Source organism: Canis aureus, chromosome 2 (assembly GCF_053574225.1).
Source record: "Canis aureus isolate CA01 chromosome 2, VMU_Caureus_v.1.0, whole genome shotgun sequence".
In the NCBI taxonomy this organism is placed as follows: Eukaryota; Metazoa; Chordata; class Mammalia; order Carnivora; family Canidae; genus Canis; species Canis aureus.
The window spans coordinates 3,591,981-3,617,015 of record NC_135612.1 but is presented as its reverse complement, the minus strand read 5'-3'; the positions used below and the strand labels follow the sequence as shown (position 1 = coordinate 3,617,015).

Below are 25,035 nucleotides of genomic sequence, written 5' to 3'. Positions count from 1 at the left end.
CCATTTCAGTCTCACTCCCAGCTATCAGTCTGCTCTTTGCATCTATGAGCTTTTTTTTTTTTTAAATTCCACATAAAGTGAGATCATAGGCTATTTGTCTTTCTCTGCCTGACTTATTTCAGTTAGCACAGTATCATCAAGGTGCATCCTCAGAGTTGCAAGTGACAAGATTCCATTCTTTTTTCTGGCCGAGTGGTATCTCCTCTGTCTCACATTTTCTTTATCCATTTCTGGGTGCTGCTCGGCTCTAGATGTTCCCATTTCAGAGTGATATCTCGGTATCTCCCAAGTCTTTAAAGACATTCCTGGAATGTAAAGCTGACAAAACACTAACTGACAGCGACCTAACTACTTTTAAAAAGAATGTATATACAAAGAAGTAAGAATATTCAACAACAGGTTTTCTAAGGCAAACTGAGAAAGGGAAATCTCTTCCCACATCTTTAAGAGGAACAGTTAAGGTTCTTAAAACTTTTTTTCTGTTTAACAGCATTATTTTTGCCTTCCTTTTTTTTTTTTTTTGACTTTGAAACAGCAGACAAGCAAAGCCCAATTTAAGGTTTGTCTCTGTGCAGGGCTGTTCGCTGTGCTTAAACAGGTACCACTGCTGAAAACAGAAAATTCACCACTCTTCTTTGGCTTCCACGTAATTCAAAAGTTTCTGGGTGGGGTGGGGTGGGGGAGGGTGGAGAGGAGGTTGACGTTAATTTGCTCCAGGCAAAGAATGTGCTTCCACCGACGACGGGATGCGGAGCCTTCAGAGGTGGCTGCGCGCACGCCCGGCCACAGGGACCAGGGCACCTGGGCTGCTGCCGCGGATCACCTGGTTATCTCCGTCTAGCTCACGTTACTCACTTCCCACCAAATTCTTTTGGGTGAAGGCGCTCCTGAACCACCCTCCCTGGAGGAGCCAGCCGGTCGGGGTGGGCCGCGCACCCGGGCGCTGGAAGAGGTCAGGGCGGCGGGGCCGGGTGGGGACCGGGTGGGGGCCGGGCGGCGGGGACGGGGCGGGGGCCGGGTCGGGATCGCGGCGGGCATCGGTTGGGGGGATCCGGGCGGGGGCCCCGCCGCACGCTCGGGCGCGCCCCCGCGGCAGGTCCGACCGCCCGCAGGCCCCGGGAGCTCCGGGGGGGGAGCCCTGCGTCGGCCGAGCCGAGCCGAGCCGAGAGCGCCCGCGTGCACCGCGCGCGGGGAAGGGCGGAGGATTCCGGGGGTGAGCGGCGGCCCCCGGGACCGCCCGCCCCGCCCCGCCCCCGCGGCCCCTTCCGGCGGCCGCTCCTCCGGGTCGTCCCCCGCGGGCGGCCCCGCTTATCGCCCCCGGCCCGGCCACTTCCCGGTCGCGGCCGGCCGAGCCTCCCCAAGTTTCCTGTGACGCCGCCGTCCGCCTCCCGCCCGCTCCCGCCCGCTCCCGTCCGCCTCCCGCCCGCTCCCGCCCGCCTCCCGCCCGCTCCCGTCCGCCTCCCGCCCGCTCCCGCCCGCTCCCGGGCTGCAGGAGGGCAGCGCACGCCCCAGGCCGTCGGGCGCCCCGGCCCCCGCCCCCGCCCCCCGGGCCCCGCCCCGCCCATCCGGGCCCCCCCGCCCTCCGGGCCTCGGCCGCGCCCCGCCTCCTGGGAGGTGGGGGAGGAGGGGGGGCCGCCGCAGCGCCCGCCCCCGGCGCGCGCCCATTGGCTGCGGCCTCGAGGTGCCCGGGGACCGGAGAGCGCCCTGATTGGCCGCGGCCGCCCGTGACGGCGGCGCCCATTGGCTGCGGCGGCCCCCGTGACGCGGGGTGGCGACTGGCTCCCGGGTCTGAGGGGCTCCTGCTTGTCAGGTCCTAGGTAGGTGAGCTCCGCGCCGCCGGCGGCTGGCGCTGTTGCCCGGGGCGACGCCGGGGGGGGCGGACGGCCGGCGGGGGCGGGGGCGGGGGCGGGGAGCGGGGGCAACACTCCCCGCCCGCAGGGGGGCGCCGGGACGCTGCGCGGAGCTGCGGCGGCGCCCGGGGCTCTTCCTCCGCCTCGGCCGCCCCCGCCCCCGCCCCCGCCCCGCGCTCGGGCCGCGCCGCGCTGCCCCCGGGCCCCCGACCCCCGACCCCCGACCCCACCCCGCCCCGGGGCTCGCGCTCTTGGGCCGCGGCCGGCGCCCCAGGGCTGAGGCGGGCACAGCGGCCCCGCCCCGCCGCCGGCTCGGGGGGCTGCGCGCGGGGGCGGGGCGGGCGGGTGGGCGGCTCCACCCCGCGGGCCCGCGCCCCCTTCTCCGGCCGCGGCCCTCCTCCCCCCTCCGGCCACCCCCCCCGCCCCCGGCGCCCTGCCCAGTGCCCCCGCCAGGTGCCCCCCACGTGCCCCCCCAGCCCCACGTGCCCCCCCCAGCCCCAGGTGCCCCCCCAGCTCCAGTGCCTCTGGGTCCCATCCCACGTCTTGGGCCCTTAGTCCCTCTCAACCCCGACCCCGGCGCCCCCCCCAACCCCAGGTGCCCTCCCCAGCCCTAGGTGCACCTGGGTCCCATCCCACCTCCCGGGCCCTGTGGTCCCCCTTGATCGCGGCGCCCTCCCCAGCCCCAGGTGCCCTCCCCAGCCCTAGGTGCACCTGGGTCCCATCCCACCTCCCGGGCCCTGTGGTCCCCCTTGACGGCGGCGCCCTCCCCAGCCCCAGGTGCCCTCCCCAGCCCTAGGTGCACCTGGGTCCCATCCCACCTCCCGGGCCCTGTGGTCCCCCTTGACGGCGGCGCCCTCTCCAGCCCCAGGTGCCCTCCCCAGCCCTAGGTGCACCTGGGTCCCATCCCACCTCTCGGGCCCTGTGGTCCCCCTTGACGGCGGCGCCCTCCCCAGCCCCAGGTGCCCTCCCCAGCCCTAGGTGCACCTGGGTCCCATCCCACCTCTCGGGCCCTGTGGTCCCCCTTGACGGCGGCGCCCTCCCCAGCCCCAGGTGCCCTCCCCAGCCCTAGGTGCACCTGGGTCCCATCCCATCTCTCGGGCCTTGTGGCCACCCTTGACGGCGGCGCCCTCTCCAGCCCCAGGTGCCCTCCCCAGCCCCAGGTGCACCTGGGTCCCATCCCACCTCTCGGGCCCTGTGGTTCCCCTTGATCGCGGCGCCCTCTCCAGCCCCAGGTACCCTCTCCAGCCCCAGGTGCACCTGGGTCCCGTCCCATCTCTTGGTCCCCGTGGCCCTCCTCGACCCCGGCGCCCACCCCAATCCCAGGTGCCCCCTGGGTCCCGTCCCACCTCTCGGGCCCTGTGGTCCCCCTTGACTCCGGTGCCCTCCCCAGCCCATCTCCCGTCCAAGAACCTCCCCGATGTCTCCCTTTTATCCAATCGCCAAGTCTGCCTGGGCGGGGGACCCCCGAGGCGTAGTCAGGAGATGAACTGTGAAGCGTGAAGCTCATGCCAGGAGGCAGGGTCTGCTCTGTACTCTCTTTGCCATTTACGGCTGAGGAGGGGTTTGGATGCACCTTGAGGGTCGTTTTCTGCCCCAGAGTCTTCGTATCAACTTCCTGAAACGCTGGTTGGGTTGGGTTGGGTTGGTGTAGGTGTAGGTGTAGGTGTAGGTGTTGGTGTAGGTGTTGGCTGGGCTGGGCCCGGGGCGTCGTGGTGCACAGATGAACTGTGAAGTGGTCGTTCTTTTACTTTGTACACTCGTGATTTTGATATGTCGTGCTATGCAGCTGTGAATCTAAAAATTGACTAAGGCTGATAGTCTTTCATTTACATTCACCTGAATGGTCAAAAAAACCCCTGTATCATTTTAATTCGTAAGAAGCTACATATATTTATACTGGTCTCACTGTCACTTTGACATGAACTGCTCTGAAAGTGTAGTAGTTCCATTTCCCACTTTCTCCCAAGTATTTTAAGACAATAACACAATTTCCCCAATGGAGTCGTTATATATAAAAGTGTTATGGAAAAATTAATAAGAAAAAGCCAAAACTTTTAGTGATTAAAGACTAGGAAAACACTTTTTAACCTATGGAATGAGAACAGGAATCAATAACACCCTTGCAAAATTTAATGATCTCATAAGTTTGGGGATGTAGTTTTGGTATACCTTATGGCCCTTAGAAATACTCAAAAACCACACATTTGTCAGAATGCAAAGGAAGGCTGAATGTCATCTTTTGTAAACCAAGAATCCTTTATGCTAGTACTCTCGAGCCAAGGGAACTATACTTCCAAAGGTGCTGAGAATATATTAAGAGTATGCGACATACTTGGAAACCTTTTCTCTGTTTTCTTCCTGAAAGACCTTTGGTAAAGATCTGTTTCTCTTCTGCACCAATGGCAGGAAGCATTAACTATATACCAGGTAAAATTATGTTAATGCAGCTCCTGCACTACGTTAAAGGTTGATGTCGGTAGTTTGGAAGTAAGAATTCATACTTTTGGTAGACAAATCACTTGCATTTCATCTTCAGTTATTTTTTTTTTAATAATTTTTAAAAAATTTATTCATGAGAGACACAGAGACAGAGAATGAGAGAGAGGCAGAGGGAGAAGCAGGCTCCCTGTAGGGAGCCCGACGTGGGTCTCCATCCCCGGTTTCCAGGATCACGCCCTGGGCTGAAGGCGGCGCTAAACCGCTGAGCCACCCGGGATGCCCATCATCTTCCGTTATTAACATAGTTATAACTCTGGCCTGTGAACATTTCGAGCTGCCATTTTTTTCTTCTTTATTCTATAAAAAATTTCAAATAATGGAAGAATGTTGAATTTGCAGTAACTACCCAACCACCTACACAGCAATAACATTTCCAAGATAGCTATTACACAGTAAAGAAAGAGGAACAGAGGAACTGAAATGATCCAGTTTGAAAACCAGCGTAAATATATGACATACTAAAAAAAATACATAACATATAAAAATATATGACATATATATATATATGTGACATACTAAAATATTGTAAGGAGCTTAATTTCCATTTGCAGATGGGAATAGTGTTTATAAAAACTATAGTAATTTAATTTCCATGAGTCTTACAAAGCAATCTTGTGAGTGATTAGGAAGTCATGTTTGTACATCAAGGCCCAGAGGAGTAAGTTGCATTTTGGTAATACGAAAAAAAAGAAATCAAATGAACTTGTTACACAAATAAAAGCTTGTTTTAAAATTGGACGCCTATGTTAGTAGATGATAGTTTTGTACTTGATTTTTTTTTAATTTTTATTTATTTATGATAGTCACACACAGAGAGAGAGAGAGAGAGAGAGGCAGAGACACAGGCAGAGGGAGAAGCAAGCGCCATGCATGGGGAGCCTGACGTAGGACTCGATCCTGGGTCTCCAGGATCGCGCCCTGGGCCAAAGGCAGGTGCCAAACCGCTGCGCCACCCAGGGATCCCCCTGTACTTGATTTTTATTTTTATTTTTATTTTATTTTATTTTATTTTTTTGTACTTGATTTTCAAATGAGCATCTTCTTTTGAAGACAGGTCCAAAGAGCTATGAATTATCCAGCGTTTCAGTAACATACTTAATAAATTGGATCAATCTCATGTATGTTGTATTGGAATAAGTGTATTTTTGTAATGGAAAAAGAAAGCCTATAAATGGGAACTTATTTTAGTAGAACTATTTCGTGGAAAATGAAGTAATTAGACACATTTAAGTCAGTGTTTTGATAGGACTCAAAACTATCTTGAGTATTGTTTCATGGTGTTGCCAGAAGAATGTTTTAACATAGAACTTTATAGTAAAAGAATAATAAATGAACATAAATTCATGTATGTGTATATTTGTAGTTTTTCCATACTTAGGAAATTTCTGCATTCTTCTTTGAGTAATTGAATCCTGCTTTTCGGTGTTCATATACCCTAAATCTGTTTTTCATGCTTAGCTCATGTATATAACTAATTTCTTAAATATTGAAATTAAGAACTATGTCTCAGGATTTATAGATCTTAAATTGCTTTGTCATTGTTTCTCCATATCTCATTTGACTTTGACATGCTTAAGTGTGGTTAATTTACCACACAACCTGAGAGATGAAGAGAACAAGCAGGTTACAGTTTTGGAACTTCAAAAATAAGGTGTTTAGATATTTTTTAATTGAGGGTCCATTTTTTTTTTTTAACCTACCTCTCTCCCTCTTTTCTTCATTCTTTACTATTTTTATCTTTTTAAAAATAAAAGTTAAATTTTTTATGATCAGCTAAAAAGACTATAGAGAAATGGGGCACCTGGCTAGCTGTCAGTAGAGCATGGGACACCTGATCTCAGGGTCATGAATTCAAGCCCCACGCTGGGCGTAGAGCTTACATTAAAACAACAGCAAGAACAACAAAAGAGTATAGAGAATAAGTAATTCCATGAGTCAATACTTTGGAAAATAACGGAAACTTTTGTTTCTTCTGTAATACACTACCGATCACTACAGTTCTGTGGGCTTTATTGCAGTAGATCTGCATCTGCAGTTCCTGAAGTCAAAACTTGGTTACCCTAATTTAGAAGAAGACTCCCAAGATATAGAGGAAAAATAGAAAAGAATAAATAGAGGACATATTAGAGTTAAAACAAAAGAAATCAGACAAGCAATTTCCCACTTTTCCTTAAAAGCATAATCCTAGTTACCCATGCAACGCTGCTGTGTGGCTGACAAAATAAGGGACCGCTCACGTTTTTCCTTTGGGTTCAAAATATCTAGGTAGGATCAAATTTACTTAGTGCCCTTCTACAAAATTTTTCAAATTTCTGCATTTCGGGGAATAGTAAATATTTAGCTTTATAAAATTTAATGTTATGGATGACTTGGAAATATTTTTTAAACATTTGTGTATAGTTATCAAACTATGACTAATATTAGTCTATATATCATCACTTACTATAAACCTGATATCATCTCCTCCTTTTGAAGGTTTTAATTAAAATACTAAAATTTTTAATGCAGGTGTTTTTTTTTTGCCAGGTTGCAGGGTGTAGTGAGAGAAGGTTTATTTCTTTTGGAGCCAGCTAATCTGGGTTTCAGTCACAAATCAGAATTTTCTTCTGTGGGACCTTGGGCAAGATATTTGATCTGTTTAAATCGTAGTCTCCTCATCTGTAAAATGAGGATGATAAGATTGCCTCACAAGGTTGTCATGAAGAGGAATTTGACAGTCTTGGTAAAATGTCTGAATTTAGGAAATCCTCAGCTTTCATATTCACTTCCTTACATGGTAGCTTTCATTTTATCTCTTCTAGTATTACTGTGCTGCTTCTACCATCCTAAAAGTCCTCAAATTTTAGACTTTGGATGTTCAGTAATGTACATTAAATTTGAGTAAATCAAATGACATTTGTGTTTGTACAGAGGAAATAATTACCTGTATCTCCTACTAGCTGTTCTTTTATAGTTCTTTACTATGTCTCAGTAGGGGTAATTGGAAATTCACTTTAAATGCTTTTTTATCCCAAAATATGTCTAGTTTGTCTGGATTCCTGAATTATTTTTCTTTCACCTTAGATTATCATCTGTGGGTGGATGCTTTCCCAAAATTCCTCTCATTTTAGCCACAAATATTTGCTTAAAAGTGGTACAAAAAAGCTAAATGTTACTTCCTTTAATGTCTAACTAGTATTATCCCCTTCCTTAAACAACATTTACTTGATCTGACATTTTATTTTTCAGAGATAACGGTACTTAAAACTCTTATGTGCATCTTTTCCTACTACTATTAATGTGTATAATTGTTCTTTAGGGAACAATTATTTTTATAAATATCTCCATTTCAAAATGTGCATTCTATAAGTGTAGGATTCTAATTCCTAAAAAGCACACACTTGTAATTTAAGTGCACAGAGCAGAGTGTCATGAAAAAGCACTGAGCTGAATGAAGAGTTAGGAGTTGGATCACATAGTTTTTATGTCCTATTCGGCAGTAAAACAAAATTTTGCATCTAAGTGATTTTCAACTTTTTTCCGACTCGAGTATGAGCTATGTACATGTGTGACATATTCTAGTGTGCAGTTTCCCAGCATGCTCTCTGTGACTTCGTCTCACCCTCCTCCACTCAAGAAAGCATAGCAGAATGCAAGTGATTGAGGGTGACATCATCATGGGGATAAATTTGAATCTACTCTGATGTCCCAAGGAAAGCAAGTCATTTAAAAATGTGTGTAACTGTTATTAGTGAGAGATCTTTGAGACACACCTAGTACCAGAGTTGAGACCCAAGTCACTTCGATGTTTTTCTGAAACGAATGCCTCTTCACTGGTCAGTCTTGTAATGCTCCCGAAGAAAAGATGACTATTACTTTTATGTAGCTGATAATGAAGAGTCTGACATTTAAAAATCAGAGTAACTGGTAATGAACATTTAAAAATAAGTGAGCAGTAACTCCATGGTCTTTATTGTAAATAAAATAATGTGAATTGTAGAAAAATGGAAGTTTTCCAGTATAAATTATTTTACTTGCAGAAAAAAGTATTTCTGTAGTGGTACAAATGGTTTTATTAGGGATCCCTGGGTGGCGCAGCGGTTTGGCGCCTGCCTTTGGCTCAGGGCGCGATCCTGGAGACCCGGGATCGAATCCCACGTCGGGCTCCCGGTGCATGGAGCCTGCTTCTCCCTCTGCCTGTGTCTCTGCCTCTCTCTCTCTCTGTATGACTATCATAAATAAATAAAAATTAAAAAAAACAAATGGTTTTATTAATTTTTTTAAAGAAAGATTTTATTTAACAGAGCAAGAGGGGAAGAGAGAGAGCACAGTAGGGGGAGCAGCAGAGGGAGAGGGAGAAGCAGATTTCCTGCTGAGCAGGGAGCCTGACTGGAGGCTCCATCCCAGGGGCTCTATCCCAGGACTTTGAGATTGTGACTTGAGCTGAAGGCAGATGCTTAACTTACTGAGCCACCCAGGTGCCCTGGGACAAATGGTTTTAGGAAAGGGGGAAGTCCTTAATGCTCAAATATTTATATTCTAGGAGTTTAGTGTATAAAAATGCTCTTTACATCAGTTCAGTCAGAAAAGTATCTTTATATTGCTGTGAATGAGATTGCTTTTAAATAGGTCTTCCTGGATAGAGGTGGTATATATAATATATAGTTAGAGGTGAAGACTTAGAAAACCTATGTTCATTGGACCCTGGGCGTTAGCGAGTGTTATTTCTCCAATGCTTTGTGGGTCTGGGATATAACTTCATAAAATACAGTCAAATTTCATTGAAAATTTTTAAGTGATCCCTCCAGACCCTAAACAATTCTATTGTTAAACAGTTTTTTTTTTTTTTTTTTGCTTCTCAAATGAAGTCTGGAAGATTTTGCATTACATCATTAGTGTATATTACAGCAAAGGTTCTTATTCTTGACTCCTCTGTGTCCTGGGGTTTGCAGAATGAAAGAGTATTTCAGATTTGATCGTGAAGGCTGCTGCGTTGTTGCAAAGATGAAGAGTGAGTTCTTGGTAACTGCAATGCCTGATACTTGCTGCTGTTTCTTGGATATGGTGTCCTTGGAATGGAACATTTCTCTAGTTTTTGTGTCCTTTCTGCTCCATGAGTATCCAGCAGGGCAGGATTTCCCAAGCTGCTCTTGTTAGTTGGTGGGGGCTCTTTTGTTATTTTCACGCTCTACAAAAGAAAATGCATTTGACTCTTACTAATACTCAGTTTGGATGGTAACTGGAACAGCATCTACCCTAGCCACCATACCACCTCTTACTTCATGAAAATGTTTATACAGTGTCCTCACTTTCTCTTAAATTATATTTCCTTCTGAATCACATGCTTTCTGTATATACTATTATACAGGTTAACCATCATTTCAGCTTTCATTAATGTTTTGCAGATTTGCTAGGTGCAAAGGAGACATTTTCAAGCATCACCTTTTTTTTCCCCCCAGTATGGAATCTGTGGTTTATGGTAGACTTTCTAACGATATGGATCTAGTCACTGTCACATTTCATATCCATTCTTAATTCAATCTAAATTTGTGTATTCTGGTTAAGTAGACTTTGTGAGGCCTATTAGCTTTCTATATATTGAATAAATTGTCAATAGTAAAGTAATTAAAGGGATCTAAACAATGCAGTTGTCTTAAGTAATCATTAATGGCAACTTGTTAGATCGCTATTCCAGTTATATATAAGTACTCACTCTATGTAAGGACTTACCTTATATATAAACAGTTATATTGGGCAAAGTATAGGATCTTTATCTAGATTATGTATAATAGAACATTTTTACAAAGCAGGGAACTAATTTCTTTCTCTTACTACCATATACAAGTATGTATATATATGTATAAATAATGTAACATATTGTATTATGATTAAGTGTTCATATATATTACTTTTTCCCTCCCCCCCACAAACATTTTAACCTTCAAGGTAGAAACAATTTCTGTCAGTAAAAGTTTTTAAGGAAATTACATGGATTCAGATATTGTTATGGGGTGGGATATTAACATTTGGTGCCTGCTGAAAGTTTTAGACACTCCTTATGCATTTGTTTTGATTTTCTTGACAACTCTGTAAATCAGTTACCTTGTATTTTCCTTTTTGTGATCTGAAACCAATGTCAGGTCACATCCTATTTCCAAGGAGACCCAGCTATAAAGTGTTAACTGGGATTTGAATTTAGTTCTTCTCTATGCTAAACCTGAAATGAATGCAAGTGGTAAATGTCTAAATAAAATAAACTGTTAGCAATCCTGGATTTGACAGCAGTTTCAGTTATCTGGGAGTGATTCTCAGGGTCCATGTTGAAATTCTTGCAGTTTTGCTCCAAAGAATTCTTACTGGAAGTGAGACCCTTGTACATGCATGACCCTCTAGCTAACTGCCCAATGTTCACTTCTTGTCTTGGCTTTGTTTTGTGTTTGAGGTTGTCCTATAATATAACTTTTGTCAAGTGCTGAAACATCGTGTCTTTGTAAGAAAAATTTTCCTGACAAAGAAACCCAGCTGCTAGAAATAAAGAAAAATAAAGAAATCTAAGAAAGTGGTAGATGTTAGCCAGAAAGTAGATATTTTTGAGAAGGTGTACAAATGGAATGTTGAATCCAGTGAGTCCTTTGACCTGGTTGTGAGTCAATCCACCATCCCTCCCAGGGAAAACAAAAGTTGACCTGTGAAGCATTGTTACTGAGGGTTCCAGCTTTGTCAAAAATTCTCATGGTTTTAGACAGATTTCTTGAAAATGTCAGGGATCCTATATTCATAAATCCTGTCCCACTTCCCTTCTCTGTCACCCTTAATAATATTTGAAAGAGATTTGGCTGTTTATAAATAGCTGGTACTTTATAGAAGTTGTTGTAGTTCTTACAAATATCTTAAAATATTAACATGAATAGCAGTATTCTCACTTAATAGAATAATCTGTGTCCTTTTCTGAATTTCACAGTTTATTTTAAAGAGTGGCTAGACCTTGGTGATGGTCTCTTTCTAGGGTTCTGACTTCCCATTTGTGCGTTGGAGCCTATGATTTGATTTACCCTATGGCTGGAACTGGCATTCTAGGATTGAAGTGGCTTGGTTTAGAGACACTTGCTTTATTATATATATTGATACAGTTTTTAGAGGAGGGTGAGGGTGGTAAAGAAATAGACATGTCCTCAAGTTGGCCTATGTTATAAAAATAATTCAGAAATGTTCTGCATAACTTAAGAGGTAGGTTGGACAGGAGAAGGACAGAGAATAGGAGGACATAAGACTCTTCCTTTTTTGGTCATGCAGCAAATGTTAATAGAGTACTCACTCTATGTAAGGACTTACCTTATGGCTCCGGATAATTACAAACTGAAGAGAACTTTCAGGCTGTTTTTCCTGAACAAGAGTATGATGTAGTAGAAAAAGCATTCATATTAAAACCAGACCTGCCTAGGGTTGAATCTACACTACTTGTAATTTGTTGTATGAATTTAGGCAAATAATTTAACTCTTAGAGCTTCAGGGTTTTTTTTTTTTTTTTTTTCATTTGAAAATTGACTATCAGTTTCATTTGATAACTGATAATTAAAATTTTCAGTTCCTTTCAGTTGTATGAGATCGAAACCCTACTCATACTAGTTTGGGCTACTGGCACAGACAGTAGTGTACTTTCTTCAAATGCAGATGGTTTTAAGGGCACAAATAATGGCCTCAGCACCTACTTAGTGGCTATCTCTTGTGTTACAGGTACTTTCAGGTAGGCTTTCTCCATGTAGAGCCCTCTGATGGCTCTAGGCTTACATTTTTTTTAATTTTTTTTTTAAGATTTTACTTATTTATTCATGAGAGACACACAGAGAAAGGCAGAGACACAGGCAGAGGGAGAAGCAGACTCCCTGCGGGGAGCTCAATGTGGGACTTGAGCCCAGGATCACACCCTGAGTCAAAGGCAGATGCTCAACCACTGAGCCATCCAGGGGCCCCGAGGCTTACAATCTTGAAAGTAGTGGACCCAATATAAAATATGTTTCCCTTACCTATAGTTTTAGTATAAATCCTAGGATTACATCTCACTGAATGGATAGGATATACATCTCACTAGTATAAATCCTAGGATTACATCTCACATTTCCATCTTTGACATCTGTGGCCAAAGGGATAGCATCTGATAATAGACTAGGTCTGGATCAGGTACTAACTGCTGGAACTGGGAATAGGGAGTATGGTCAGTCACATGGTCTGAATCATGTGGACTGAGGTCACTGAAAGAAAGACTGTAGTGTGACTTGGGAAGGGGCAGTGGATACTGGGCAGGCATAACTAAAAGACTCCCTACAATCCTCAGTGTGCATACATGTCCTTCTACACATACATAACCTTAAAAAAAATGCCCTCACCTGACAGTGCAAATTTTTCACTTACAACTTCCAGTGCATTTAGCACCTGCCCCCCAACAAAGGAAGGCAGCTCAAAGACTCCTTTAAGTACTGCATCTAACTAAGATCTCTGGGTAATTTCTCTGGGTTTTGTTTGAATAGATACACTTAGGGTTTAGGAAGTTACTGTTAAATGATACGTATAACTAATGGTAATAAAGCTTCTATTCAGTGGTAGAAGGAAAATAGCATAAAGACAATAAAAACTCTCAATTAGAAAAGAGAAACAATCTACAGAGATTTTCCATTCCATGACATGTGCATATTTCACTGGACAGGTATGGCAAAGACTCTTTGCCCTGGCAGCGGAATACGATTTTTTATTTTTATTTTTATTTTTTTTATTCATGAGAGACAGAGAGAGAGAGAGAGAGAGAGAGAATGGAGCAGAGACACAGGCAGAGGGAGAAGCAGGCTCCATGCAGGAAGCCTGATGTGGGACTCGATCCCAGGTCTTCAGGATCAGGCCCTGGGTTGAAGGCGGTGCTAAACTGCTGAGCCACCTGGGCTGCCCGGAATACAATTTTTGATTAGCCAATATGGCTGTCTTTGGTTGTACCAACCAGGAAGGTCTTTTTTTTTTTTTTTTTTTTTTCTCCTAGTTAGAGACAGGGTGACTACTGAGAGATTCCTGTACTGGGGACTACATTGCCTCAACAACTTACTTTATATTGATGAGGTTTTGTGGTCCCAGGAGCTGTATTAGGGGTTGAGCAGTAACAAATCTTTGTGAGGAGTTTCTTGGGCAATACAACTTTTTAAAAATTAATATTTTATTGATTTGCATTTGATCAGATTCTCTCAAGTACCTAAAGTCTGAATCCTAGTTCTGGAATCAAATCATTGCCTGGTATGCCTCTAAAGAATTTTCCCATCACCGTCACCCAGTGGTTCCACAACATGGGGCAGTTCTTACCTCAGGGGACATGTGGCAATGTCTAGAGACATCTCTGTTGTTATAATGGGAGGTTGGGACGGGGAAATTAGGTAGATGTTGCTAGTATCTAGTAGGTAGAGCCCAAAAATACTGTTAAATATTCTACAATGGACAGGACAGCCTCCTACAACATAGAATTTTCTAGATCAAAATGCCAGTAGTACTGAGATTGAGAAACCATGCAGATCGTAGGTTTCTCAGTTTTCTTGTTGGCTTCTCTTTCTAGCCATTGAGAGCAGCTGCTCTAGGTAGTAACTCAGAGCTAATGTGTCCCTTCTTCCAGGATGGGTGACAGGGCATAGTTCTTCTTCTTTTTAAAAAAAACTTTATTTATTTATTTAGAGAATGCAAGTAGGGGGAGGGGCAGAGGCAGAGGGGGAATCTCAAGCAGACTCCCCGCTGAGTGCTGAGCTGGATGTAGGGCTTGATCTTGGGACCCTAAGATTATGACCTGAGCTGAAACCAGGAGTCAGATGCTCAACTGACTGAGCCACCCAGGCGCCCTGCGGATAGTTCTTTATAATGGGTAAATATCTTCTCTGCTAGGGTGCTTGGGGATGAGCCTGGAGCATTAGGCTTCTCTCATATTTTGTTTCTGATGGTCACATGCTCTAATTTTAGTTTAGGTATATTTAGTTTTCATCCTTGTAAATTGGAAGATTATCAGCCATCTTGGATTTGTGGTGAAAGACTGAAAAGATTTATTAAGACTTCACTCAAAGTATGCTGCTTTTTTGAATGACCTTATGAAGACTGCTGCATAGTTGGCAATATACCAACATCCTAAGATTTTTTTTTTTTTTTTTTTTACTAAATATCCTATAGTTCCATCTTTAGGAGGCTCATAGTCTAATTTACAAGACATGGCAGTTTACCAGCTGCTTTTTTTATTTAGGATTGCCGACTTCTTAACCTACAATGGAGGGATGCCAAACACCCTCCACTTTTATACTGACTCAGTTCCACATTTTAGGACTGTCACTTGTATTGCCTCATTTCTGGCATAAATTTTATATTTGTCCAGCTTCTTTTAGATTGGAGTGGTAGAAACCCAGTTAAGAAAAATTATTCCCACATCTGTAACTGGCACCTTCATCCTTGTTCTCGCTCAGACCTCAAACCTTGAAGTTATCCTTGATTCTTTTTCTCTTATTTACCCCACACAATCAGCATATTTGTTGGCTTCAAAATACATCTGAAATCTGACCAAGTTCTCACCACCTCCATCTGGGGTTCACTCTGGTTCAACACAATCCATCCTGTCTTCCTCGTGACTCCTAACAAGGTTCCCACTACTACTTTGGCTCTCAGATAATTAGCCTCAGAATATTAGTGTCATCCTTTTAAAAAGTAAAAGATAATTTCTTTCTTTAGAACCTTGCAGTGGCCTCCCATGTAACTCAGAGTAGAAGCTCAAGTCCTCAAAATGAGCTAGTTTTGTTTTGCTCTCCTTCTCATGCAGGATCTTTCTCTGAACTCAGATTTTTCTGTTGTCTCTACCATTCAGGGCTCCTTGCTTGTCCTTACACAAGTGCTTCACACTTATTATTCCCCTGGCCTGGTATGTTCTTTTCCAGTTATCTATCCGTAGCATACTTCCTTATCTCCCTTAGGTTCTGGCTGAAATATCACTTCATGTTCTAAGTCGTTGATGAATAACATCAGTTTGAAATTGCCTACCTCTCCCATACTTCTTGTTACCTTTTCCTGCTTTTTCTTTTCTTTTAAAGGTTTATTTTATTATTTTTTAAAAATATGAGTTCAGATAATTAACATACAGTGTATTATTAGTTTCAGAGGTAGAGGTCTCCAGTGATTCATCAGTCTTACACAACACCCAGGTGTTCATCACATCACATTCCTTCCTTAATGCCCATCACCCAGTTACCCCATCCCTTTTTCTCCCTTCCCCTTTAGCAACCCTCAGTTTGTTTCTTATAATTAAGAGTATCTTATGTTTTGTCTCCCTCTCTGATTTCATCTTCCCCTATGATCCTCTGTTTTGTTTCATAAATTCCACATATGAATGAGATCATATAATTCTTGTTCTCTGATCAACTTATTTCACTTAGTATAATACCCTCTAGTTCCATCCATATTGTTGAAAATGGCAAGATTTTATTTTTTGATGGCTGAGTAGTAGTCCATTATATATGTATACACCACATCGTTATCCATTCATCTGTCAATGGACATCAGGGCTCTTTCCATAGTTTGACTATCGTGGACATTGCTGCTGTAAAAATTGGGGTGCAGGAAACCCTTCGCTTCGCATCACTACATTTGTATCTTTGGAGTAAATATCTAGTAGAACAATTGCTGGGTCGTAGGGTAGCTCTATTCTCAACTTTTTAAGGAACCTCCATACTGTTTTCCAGACTGACTGCACCAGCTTGCATTCCCACCAGCAGTGTAAGAGGATCCTCATTGCCTCCTTGCCAACATCTGTCATTTCCTGTCTTGTTCATTTTAGCCATTCTGACTGGTGTGAGGTGATATCTCATTGTGCTTTTGATTTGTATTTCCATGGTGCTGAGTGATACTGAGCATTTTTTTTCATGTGTCTGTTGGCCATTTGTATGTCTTTGGAGAAATGTCTGTTCTTGTCTTCGGCCCATTTCTTGATCAGATTATTTGTTTTTTGGGTGCTGAGTTTGATGATTTTTATAGATTTTGGATACTAGCCCTTTATCCGATAAGGCATTTGCAAATATCTTCTCCCATTCTGTTGGTTGTCTTTTGGTTTTATCAACTATTTTCGTTGCTGTGCAAAAGATTTTTAGCTTGATGAAGTCCCCATAGTTCATTTTTGCCTTTGTTTCCCTTACCTTTTGAGATGTGTCTAGCAAGAAGTTGCTGCATCCAAGGTCAAAGAGGTTGCTGCTTGTGTTCTCCTCTAGGATTTTGATGGATTTCTGTTTTACATTTACGTCTTTCATCCATTTTGAGTTTATCTTTGTGTCTGGTGTAAGAAAGTGGTCCATTTTCATTCTTCTGCACATGGATGTCCAATTTTCCCAGCACCATTTATTGAAGAGACTGTTCTTTTTCCAGTGGCTATTCTTTTCTGCTTTGTCAAAGATTAGTTGACCATACAGTTAAGGGTCCATTTCTCGGTTCTCTGTCCTGTTGTGTTGACCTGTGTGTCTGTTTTTGTGCCAGTACCATCCTGACTTGATGATAAAAGCTTTGTAATGGAGTTTGAAATAGGGAATTGTGATGCCACCAACTTTGGATTTCTTTTTCAAGATTCTTTTGGCTATTTAGTTATTTTTTTTCTGGTTCTATACATATTTTAGGATTATTTATTCCAACTCAGTGAAAAAGTTTATAATACTTTGATAGGAATTGCATTTGAATGCATAGATTGGGGCAGCCGGGTGGCTCAGTGGTTTTAGCGCCGCCTTCAGCCCAGGGCCTGATCCTGGAGACCTGGGATCGAGTCCCACGTCAGGCTTCCTGAATGGAGCCTGCTTGTCCTCCCTCTGCCTGTTTCTGTACCACTCTCTCTCTCTCTCTCTGTGTCTCTCATGAATAAATAAAATCTTTAAAAAAAATGAACGTATAGTTTGCTCTAGGTGGTATAGATATTTTAACAATATTTGTTCTAATCCATGAACATGGAACACTTTTCTATTTCTTTGTGTCTTTCTCAATTACTTTCATGAGCGTTCTATAGTTTTTTGAGTACAGATCCTTTGCCTCTTTGCTTAGGTTTATTCCTAGGTATCTTATGATTTTGGGTGCTATTGTAATGGGGTCAACTCCTTAATTTCTCTTTCTCCCATCTCATTGTTAGTGTATAGAAATGTGACCGATTTCTGTGCATTGATATTATATCCTGCCAGTTTGCTGAATTCCTGTATGAGTTCTAGCAATTTTGGAGGGGAGTTTTTGAGGTGGAGACAGTGTCATGACATCTGCGAAGAGTAAGAGTGTGTTTTTTACCAATTTGGATGCCTTTTATTTCTTGTTGATGTCTGATCACTGAGGCTAGGACTTCTAGTACTATGCTGAACAACAATGCTGAGAGTGAATATCCCTTCCATGTTCCTGAGCTCTCAATTTTTCCCCATTGAGAATGCTATTCACTGTGGGCTTTTCATCTATGGCTTTTATTATACTGAGGCATGTGTTCCCCCTATCCCTACACTGTGAAGAGTTTTAATCAAGAAAGGATGCTGTACTTTGTCAAATGCTTTTTCTGTATCTATTGAGAAGATCATATGGTTCTTCTTTTTTTATTGATGTAGTGTATCACGGTGATGGATTTATGGATTTTGAACCACCTTTGCAGCTCAGGAAAAAATCTCACTTGGTCATGGTGAATAATCCATGTAATGTACTTTTGGATCCTAATGGCTAGTATTTTGGTGAGAATTTTTGCATCCAGGTTCATCAGGGATATTGGTCTGTTAGTCTCCTTTTTGGTGGGGTCTTTGTCTGGTTTGGGGATCAAGGTAATGCTGGCCTCATAGTAAGAGTTTGGAAGTTTTCCTTCCATTTCTATTTTTTAAAAGAGCTTTAGAAGAATAAGTATTATTTCTTCTTTAAATGTTTGGTAGAATTCCCTTGGGAAGCCATCCAGCCCTGGACTCTTTTTGGGAGAATTTTGATTACTGCTTCAATATCCTTGCTGGTTATGGGTGTGTTCAGGTTTCCTATTTATTCTTGTTTCAGTTTTGGTAGTTTATATGTATCTAGGAACACATCCATTTCTTCCAGATTGCCTAATTTGTTGGCATATTGTTGCTTATACTATGTTCTTATAATTGTTTGTACTTCCTTGGTATTGGTTGTGATCTCCCTTTCATTCATGATTTTATTTGGATCCTTTCTCTTTTTTTTTTTTTGGATAAATTTGGGCAGGGGTTTATCAATCTTACTAATTCTTTCAAAGAACCAGCTCCTAGTTTTGTTGATGTATTATGTTCTTTTGGTTTCAATTTCATTGACTTTCGCTCTAATCTTTATTATTTCTCTTCTCCTGCTGAATTTAGGCTTTACTTGCTGTTCTTTTCTCCAGCTCCTTGGGGTGTAAGGTTAGGTTATGTATTTGAGACCCTTCTTGTTTTTTGAGAAAGGCTTGTGTTGCTATATACTTCCCTCTTAGGGACCACCTTTGCTGCATCCCAGAAGTTTTGAAAGTTGTGTTTTCATTTTTGTTTGTTTCCATGGATTTTTAAATTCTTTAATTTCCTGGTTGACCCATTCATTCTTTAGCAGGATGCTTTTTAGTCTCTATTTGAATTCTTTCCATGTTTCCTCATGTGACTGAGTTCCAGTTTTAAAGCATGTGGCCTGAAAACATGTAGGGAATGATCCCAGTCTTGGTACCAGTTGAGACCTGATTTGTGACCCAGTAAGCGATCTATTCTGGAGAATGTTCCACATGCACTAGAGAGAAACGTGCATTCTGTTGCTTTAGGATGGAATGTTCTGAATATATCCATGAAGTCCATCTTGTCCAGTGTGTCATTCAAAGCCCTTGTTTCCTTATTTATCTTTGCTTAGATGATCTGTCCATTGCACTGAGTGGGATGTTAAAATCTCCTACTATGATTATATTATCATCAATGTGTTTCTTTAATTTTGGTATTAACTGGCTTGTATAATTGGCTGCTCCCATGTAAGGGCATAAATATTTACAGTTGTAAGATCTTGTTGGATAGACCCTTTATTTATGATATAGTGTCCTTCCTCATCCCTTATTATAGTCTCTGGTTTAAAACCTAATTTGTCTGATATAAGGATCGCCAACCCAGCTTTCTTTTGATGTCCATTATCATGAGAAATGGTTTTCCACCCCCTCACTTAAAATCTGGAGGCGTCTTTGGGTCTGAAATGAGTCCCTTGCAGACAGCATATTGATGGGTCTTGCTTTTCTATCCAATCTGATATCCTGTGTCTTTTGATTGGGGCATTTAGCCCATTTACATTCAGAATAACTATTGAAAGGTATGAATTTAGTGCCTTGTATTACCTGTAAAGTCACTGTTTCTGTATATTGTCTCTGTTCCTTTCTGGTCTGTGTTACTTTTGGGCTCTGTCTTTTCTTAAAGGATCCCTTTTAATATTCCTTGTAGAGCTGGTTTGGTGATCACAAATTCTTTTAGTTTCTGGAAGCTTTTTAGCTCTCTGATTTTAATGACATCCTAGCTTGATAAAGTATTCTTGGCTGCATGTTTTTCTCATTTAGCACCCTGAATATATCATGCCAATCCTTTCTGTCCTGCCAGCTCTCTGTGGATAGGTCTGCTGCCAGTCTATTGTTTCTACCCTTGGAGGTTATGGATCTCTTGTCATGAGCTGCTTTCAGGATTTTCTCTTTGTCCCTTAGATTTGCAAGTTTCACTATTGTGTGTGTGTGTGTGTGGGGGGGGGGGTTGACCTATTTTTATTGTTTTTGAGGAGGCTTCTCTGTGTCTCCTGTACTTGAATGCCTGTTTCCTCCCCAAGATTAGGGAAGTTTTCCACTATAATTTGCTCCAGTATACCTTCTGCCTTTCTCTCTCTCTCTCTTTCCCTTTCCTCTTCTTTTGGGATCTCAGTTATTCTAATGTTGTTTTGCTTTATGGTATCACTTATCTCTTGAATTTTTCCCTCATGATCTAGTGTTGTTTATCTCAGTTTCCTTATTCTCCATCAGTTTTTATTCTGTATCACTAATTCTCTTTTATCATTTATCCTAGCAGTTAGAGCCTACATTTTTTATTGCATCTTATTGGTAGGTAGCCTTTTTAAAATTTCAAATTGATTAGATTTTAGTTCTTTTATTTCTCCAGAAAGGGATCCTCTAGTGTATTCCATGCTTTTATTTCAAGCCCCACTAGTATCTCTGTAATCAACATTTGAACTCTAGTTCTGACATTACTTGTGTCCATACTGATTAGATCCCTGGCAGTCAGTACTCCTCTTGTTTTCTTTTTTTTGAGGTGAGTTTTTCTGTCTTGTCATCCTGCCCAGAGAATAGGTGAATGAGAAAACAAAGTACTAAAATGGCAACATCAACTTCAGAGAAATATACTCTAAAGAAATCAGAAGAGACCCAAACCAAAAAAAAAAAAAAAAAAAAAAGAGAGAGAGAGAGACAGAGAGACAGAGAGAAAATTTAATTAGGTGAACAGAACAGAGCAATACACTGGATTCTGTATGAATTTTGGTACATTTGTTAGAAAACTAGATCCCAAAATTGAAAAGAAAGAAAAACATATATGTACAAAAATAAAATTAAATATAATGAAAGGATAGAATGTAACTGTAAAAATGAAAATTAAAAGGGGCACCTGGGTGGCTCAGTGGTTGAGTGTCTGCCTTCTGCTCAAGTTGTGGTTCCAGGGTCCTGGGATTGAATCCTGCATCAGGCTCCCTGGGGAGCCTACTTCTGCCTCTGCCTGTGTCTCTGCCTTTCTATGTCTCTCATGGATAAATAGATAAAAAATGTAAAATTAAAAGACAAAATAAAGACAATATAAAGAGACAGGTGAACAGAGCAGAGCAGTACACTACATCATGGGTGTATTTTGATCTGCTAGAGGAAGTTATGTCCCAAAATCGTAAAGAAAGGAATATTTACATATATATACAAAAAATAAAATTGACCAAATTAAAACTATAGAATGTGATTGGAAAGATGAAAATTAAAAAAGACTTAAAAAAAGAGTATCATCAGACACTAGATTCTGGATGTTTCTTGGTCTGTTAGAAGAAACCACATTCCAAAATCATAGTCAAAGAAAAACTTATAAATATAGAAAAATAAAATTAAATACAATGAAAGGATAGAATGTAACTGTAAAAATGAAAGTTAGGAAAGACTTCAAAAAGAGTTGATAAAAGAAGAAATTGGCTGGAGAGAAAAAAAATTTAAATTGAAAGACTAAATAATCAGGAGAAAAAAACCCCATGGATTCTATATACTCTCCCCTTGACGCTGGAGTTTTGCATTCTGTGTGACTGGGCAAAGTTGGTCCTCAGGCCCCTGGGTAGCTCAGTGGTTGAGCATCTGCTCAGGGCGTGACCCCGGGGTCCTGGAATCGAGTCTGGCATCAGGCTCCCCGTAGGGAGCCTGCTTCTCCCTCCGCCTGTCTCTCTGCCTCTCTCTCTGTATCTCTCATGAATCAATAAATATGATCTTTAAAAAAAACAAAGTTGGTCTTAGCCAGATGCTGTTGCCCTTCTGCGGGAGGGGCCTGTTGTGCTGATTCTCCAGTGTTTGGGGTAGTGGACTTGCACCACCCCCCCGCCATGTGGTGGACTTGCTTGCACCCTCCCTGCTAGGTGGTGGACTTGCAGTCTCCCCACCAGGTGGTGGACTTGCACCCTCCTCACCAGGTGGTGGACTTGCACCCCCCCGCCAGGTGGTGGACTTGTATACCCTCCCCCGCCAGGTGGTGGACTTGCACCCCCCCTACCATTTGGTGGACTTGCATCCTCCCCCTGCCAGGTGGTGGACTTGCACCCTCCCCCTGAGATGTGGTAGACTTGCACCCCTCCTGCCAGGTGGTGGACTTGTATCCCCTCCTGCCAGGTGGTGGACTTGCACCCCCCTGCCACGGCGCCGGGCTACATGTAAGTGGCTCCAGGCTGCTCTGTGATCCCTGAAGGGTGGCCGTGCAGCTTTAGAGGGTGGGGTACAAAAGCAGCCTCCCAGTGTCCAGGTCAGAGTGGACAGCTTGGGGCCCCTCCTCAGCACGCCCTCAGAGGTAAGCAGTTACTCCTCCCTCTGCTCTCTGTCCACACTCTGTGCTCACCCAGCCTGTGACAGGCATTTCTATCTCAGGCACATGACCCTATTTCTAGTCTCCAAATCCTGCAGACTCCTGGGCTTACACCCCCGACCCTCTTTTGGGGGGTGGTCTTTTTAAATTTTTTTTAAAAGATTTTATTTATTTATTCATGATAGACATAGAGAAAGAGAGAGAGAGAGGGGCGGAGGGGCAGAGACCAGGCAGAGGAAGAAGCAGGCTCCATGCAGGAAGCCCGACGTGGAACTTGATCCCGGGACTCCAGGATCGCGCCCTGGGCCAAAGGCAGGCGCCAAACCGCTGAGCCACCCAGGGATCCCTGGGGGGTGGTCTCGTGGTGGTCCTGCCACTTGTTGGGCCCCTTGACCCATCCTGCAGGGGTTCATGGTTTGTGGCCACCTGGAACTGGCACCCTTGGTCTTCCTGTGACCCCCAGGATCCTGAGACCACACTACCCCCTTCAAATTCCACCCCCTCTTTGCTGCCTGAGCACCTCACAGGCAGGGATGTCCCTCACCAGAGCAGACTTCTAGAAGTTCTGATTTTGTACTCTGCTGGTCCACCAACCACTTTCTGGTAGCCTGCTGCTGGGGGCTCCCTCCCCTTCCCTCATTTATCTTCCATATATCACCTTGATTCACTTCTCCACACTTCCTACCTTGCAGAAAGCAGTTGCTTTTCTATTTGTAGAGTTGCAGCAATTCTTAGATCTCCAGTTGAGTTTGCAGGTGTTCAGAATAGATTTAGTAGTTATCTAGCTGGACTCCTGAGACCAGACAAAACCAAGGTCTCCTGCTCCTCTGACGTCTTGGACTCCACCTTTTTTTTTTTTTTTTTTTCCGATTAATTTATTTGTTTTGGAGAGAGAAAGAGAGAATCTTGAACAGATTCTGCACTGAGTATCGTGTCGGATGCAGGGATCGATCTAAATTTAACCGGAATTAAATTTTGGTTAATCACAATTGAGTGTTACTTATTCGAGAAGTAGAAGGGATAGAGGTGGGAAATAGAAGTATGTGCTATGAGGGTGAGAGGCAAGGGAAATGCCAAAGACACATAATTTTAGACTGGCTTTCAGGGTCATGCAGCTATAGGGTGGCACTTGTATGACTCTGAGAGTGGATGTCTCCATACATTTTGCACCCCAGTTACCTTTCTTACCTCATGAAGAGAAGCACATTTAAGGAATAGGAACTATATTTTTACTATGATTGTAAGTTAAAGATGGTAGCCTGTGTGGCTGGGGAAGTTGGTGGGGAAGATTAAGGTGCATTAAAAAATAGTTATTATGCATTTTCAACTTGTCTGTAGAAACCTTTGCTGAGCTCCAATGAGGAGGATAATATCTTGGAGGTAACCTGAAGAATATAGTTTTTACTCATAGGTTTATAGTCATTTAAAAAAAGAAATGTTCCATTTAGAAATGCTGCCATGGAAATTGCTACTTCTTTTTAACCCAAACTATTTCGATATCTTTTGGAAAATAGGGTTTTTATTCATTGAAAAATAAAAATTATAGAAACACATCACGTTGGAGAGTGACACATAAATAACACGTGGGTGTTTTGACTAGCTTCCTTGAGCAAGACACTCGAAACTGCTCAATGTTGGGTATGAAATCTTAGTTGAATAGTTACATTTCTTGTTCTTAGGTCTTTAAAGATAATTTTCTATATCACAGTGAAGGACCCAAATATGAAATTCTAGGTATTTTCAGCTATCTTTTTTGATAGAGAAATGGCTAAAAAAAATTTCAAAGTAAATGGATTGTCCAGTAATTTTGGGGTGTGTCTCTGGAGTGGAATTAGATACCATATCTAATAGATAACATAGAATTACATTTAGGTGCACACTCATACCTTTTGTTCTTTGGATCTATAAGTAATCAGGTTTACTGTATTATATCTAAGGGGTTTAACTGAAGATACACTAATGACAGCAGCATGATTAAAATTTTCACATTTAGGGCAGCCTGGGTGGCTCAGTGGTTTAGACTGCCTTCAGCCCAGGGCATGATCCTGGAGACCCGGGATCGAGTCCCGCATCAGGCTCCCCGCATGGAGCCTGCTTCTCCCTCTGCCTGTGTCTCTGCCTCTCTCTCTGTGTTTCTCATGAATAAATAAAATCTCAAAAAATTTTTTTTTCACATTTAAGTATCCTTTAAAGTCATGAATTTTATCATTTAATGTAAAAACTCTTGTCAAAGCCTTCCTTTACACCAAAGTGTACAAGTTGGGAAAAGCCATGATCTCCCTTGGAAATTCGTTCATTCAGTATTTACTTGTTTGGTGGCTGCAGTGTTCCAGGGATTATGTAGGATGCTGGCTCTGTTAAGATGATAACCCCTGTCCTCAATCATGTCACAGTTTAATGGAAGAAGAGGGATGTAATAATACTTTCATTATATGTAGGTTAGATTTCCAACCAGTTCTAGCTTTGGGAACCTTGCCAAATCTACAGGACAATATATACTTGTCCAGGGGCCAAGAAGAAGCCCTTTGGAAATGAGCAGAAAGCTTAGAAAAGTAGGAGACTTGGAAGATATTCCTGTCATACTTTGGCTAGTTTCTTGACCAGAGGAAAGGATTTATCTTATAGGT

At 42.9% G+C, this 25,035-nt stretch overlaps 1 protein-coding gene across 11 annotated transcripts in view; it reads left to right on the top strand.

Moving 5' to 3' along the window:
- Window positions 1–747: 747 nt before the first annotated feature.
- The window catches only part of FER (FER tyrosine kinase), a 434,062-nt gene continuing 409,774 nt past the window's right edge, over window positions 748–25,035 (top strand). For 10 of the 11 annotated variants that reach the window (XM_077861843.1, XM_077861834.1, XM_077861824.1 and 7 more), the window contains exon 1: window positions 1,737–1,817. The gene's annotated coding sequence lies outside the window, so the exon portion shown is untranslated. Of the gene's footprint in view, window positions 953–1,736; window positions 1,818–25,035 lie in introns of those variants that run through there. The other variant, XM_077861808.1, reaches the window with a different exon arrangement.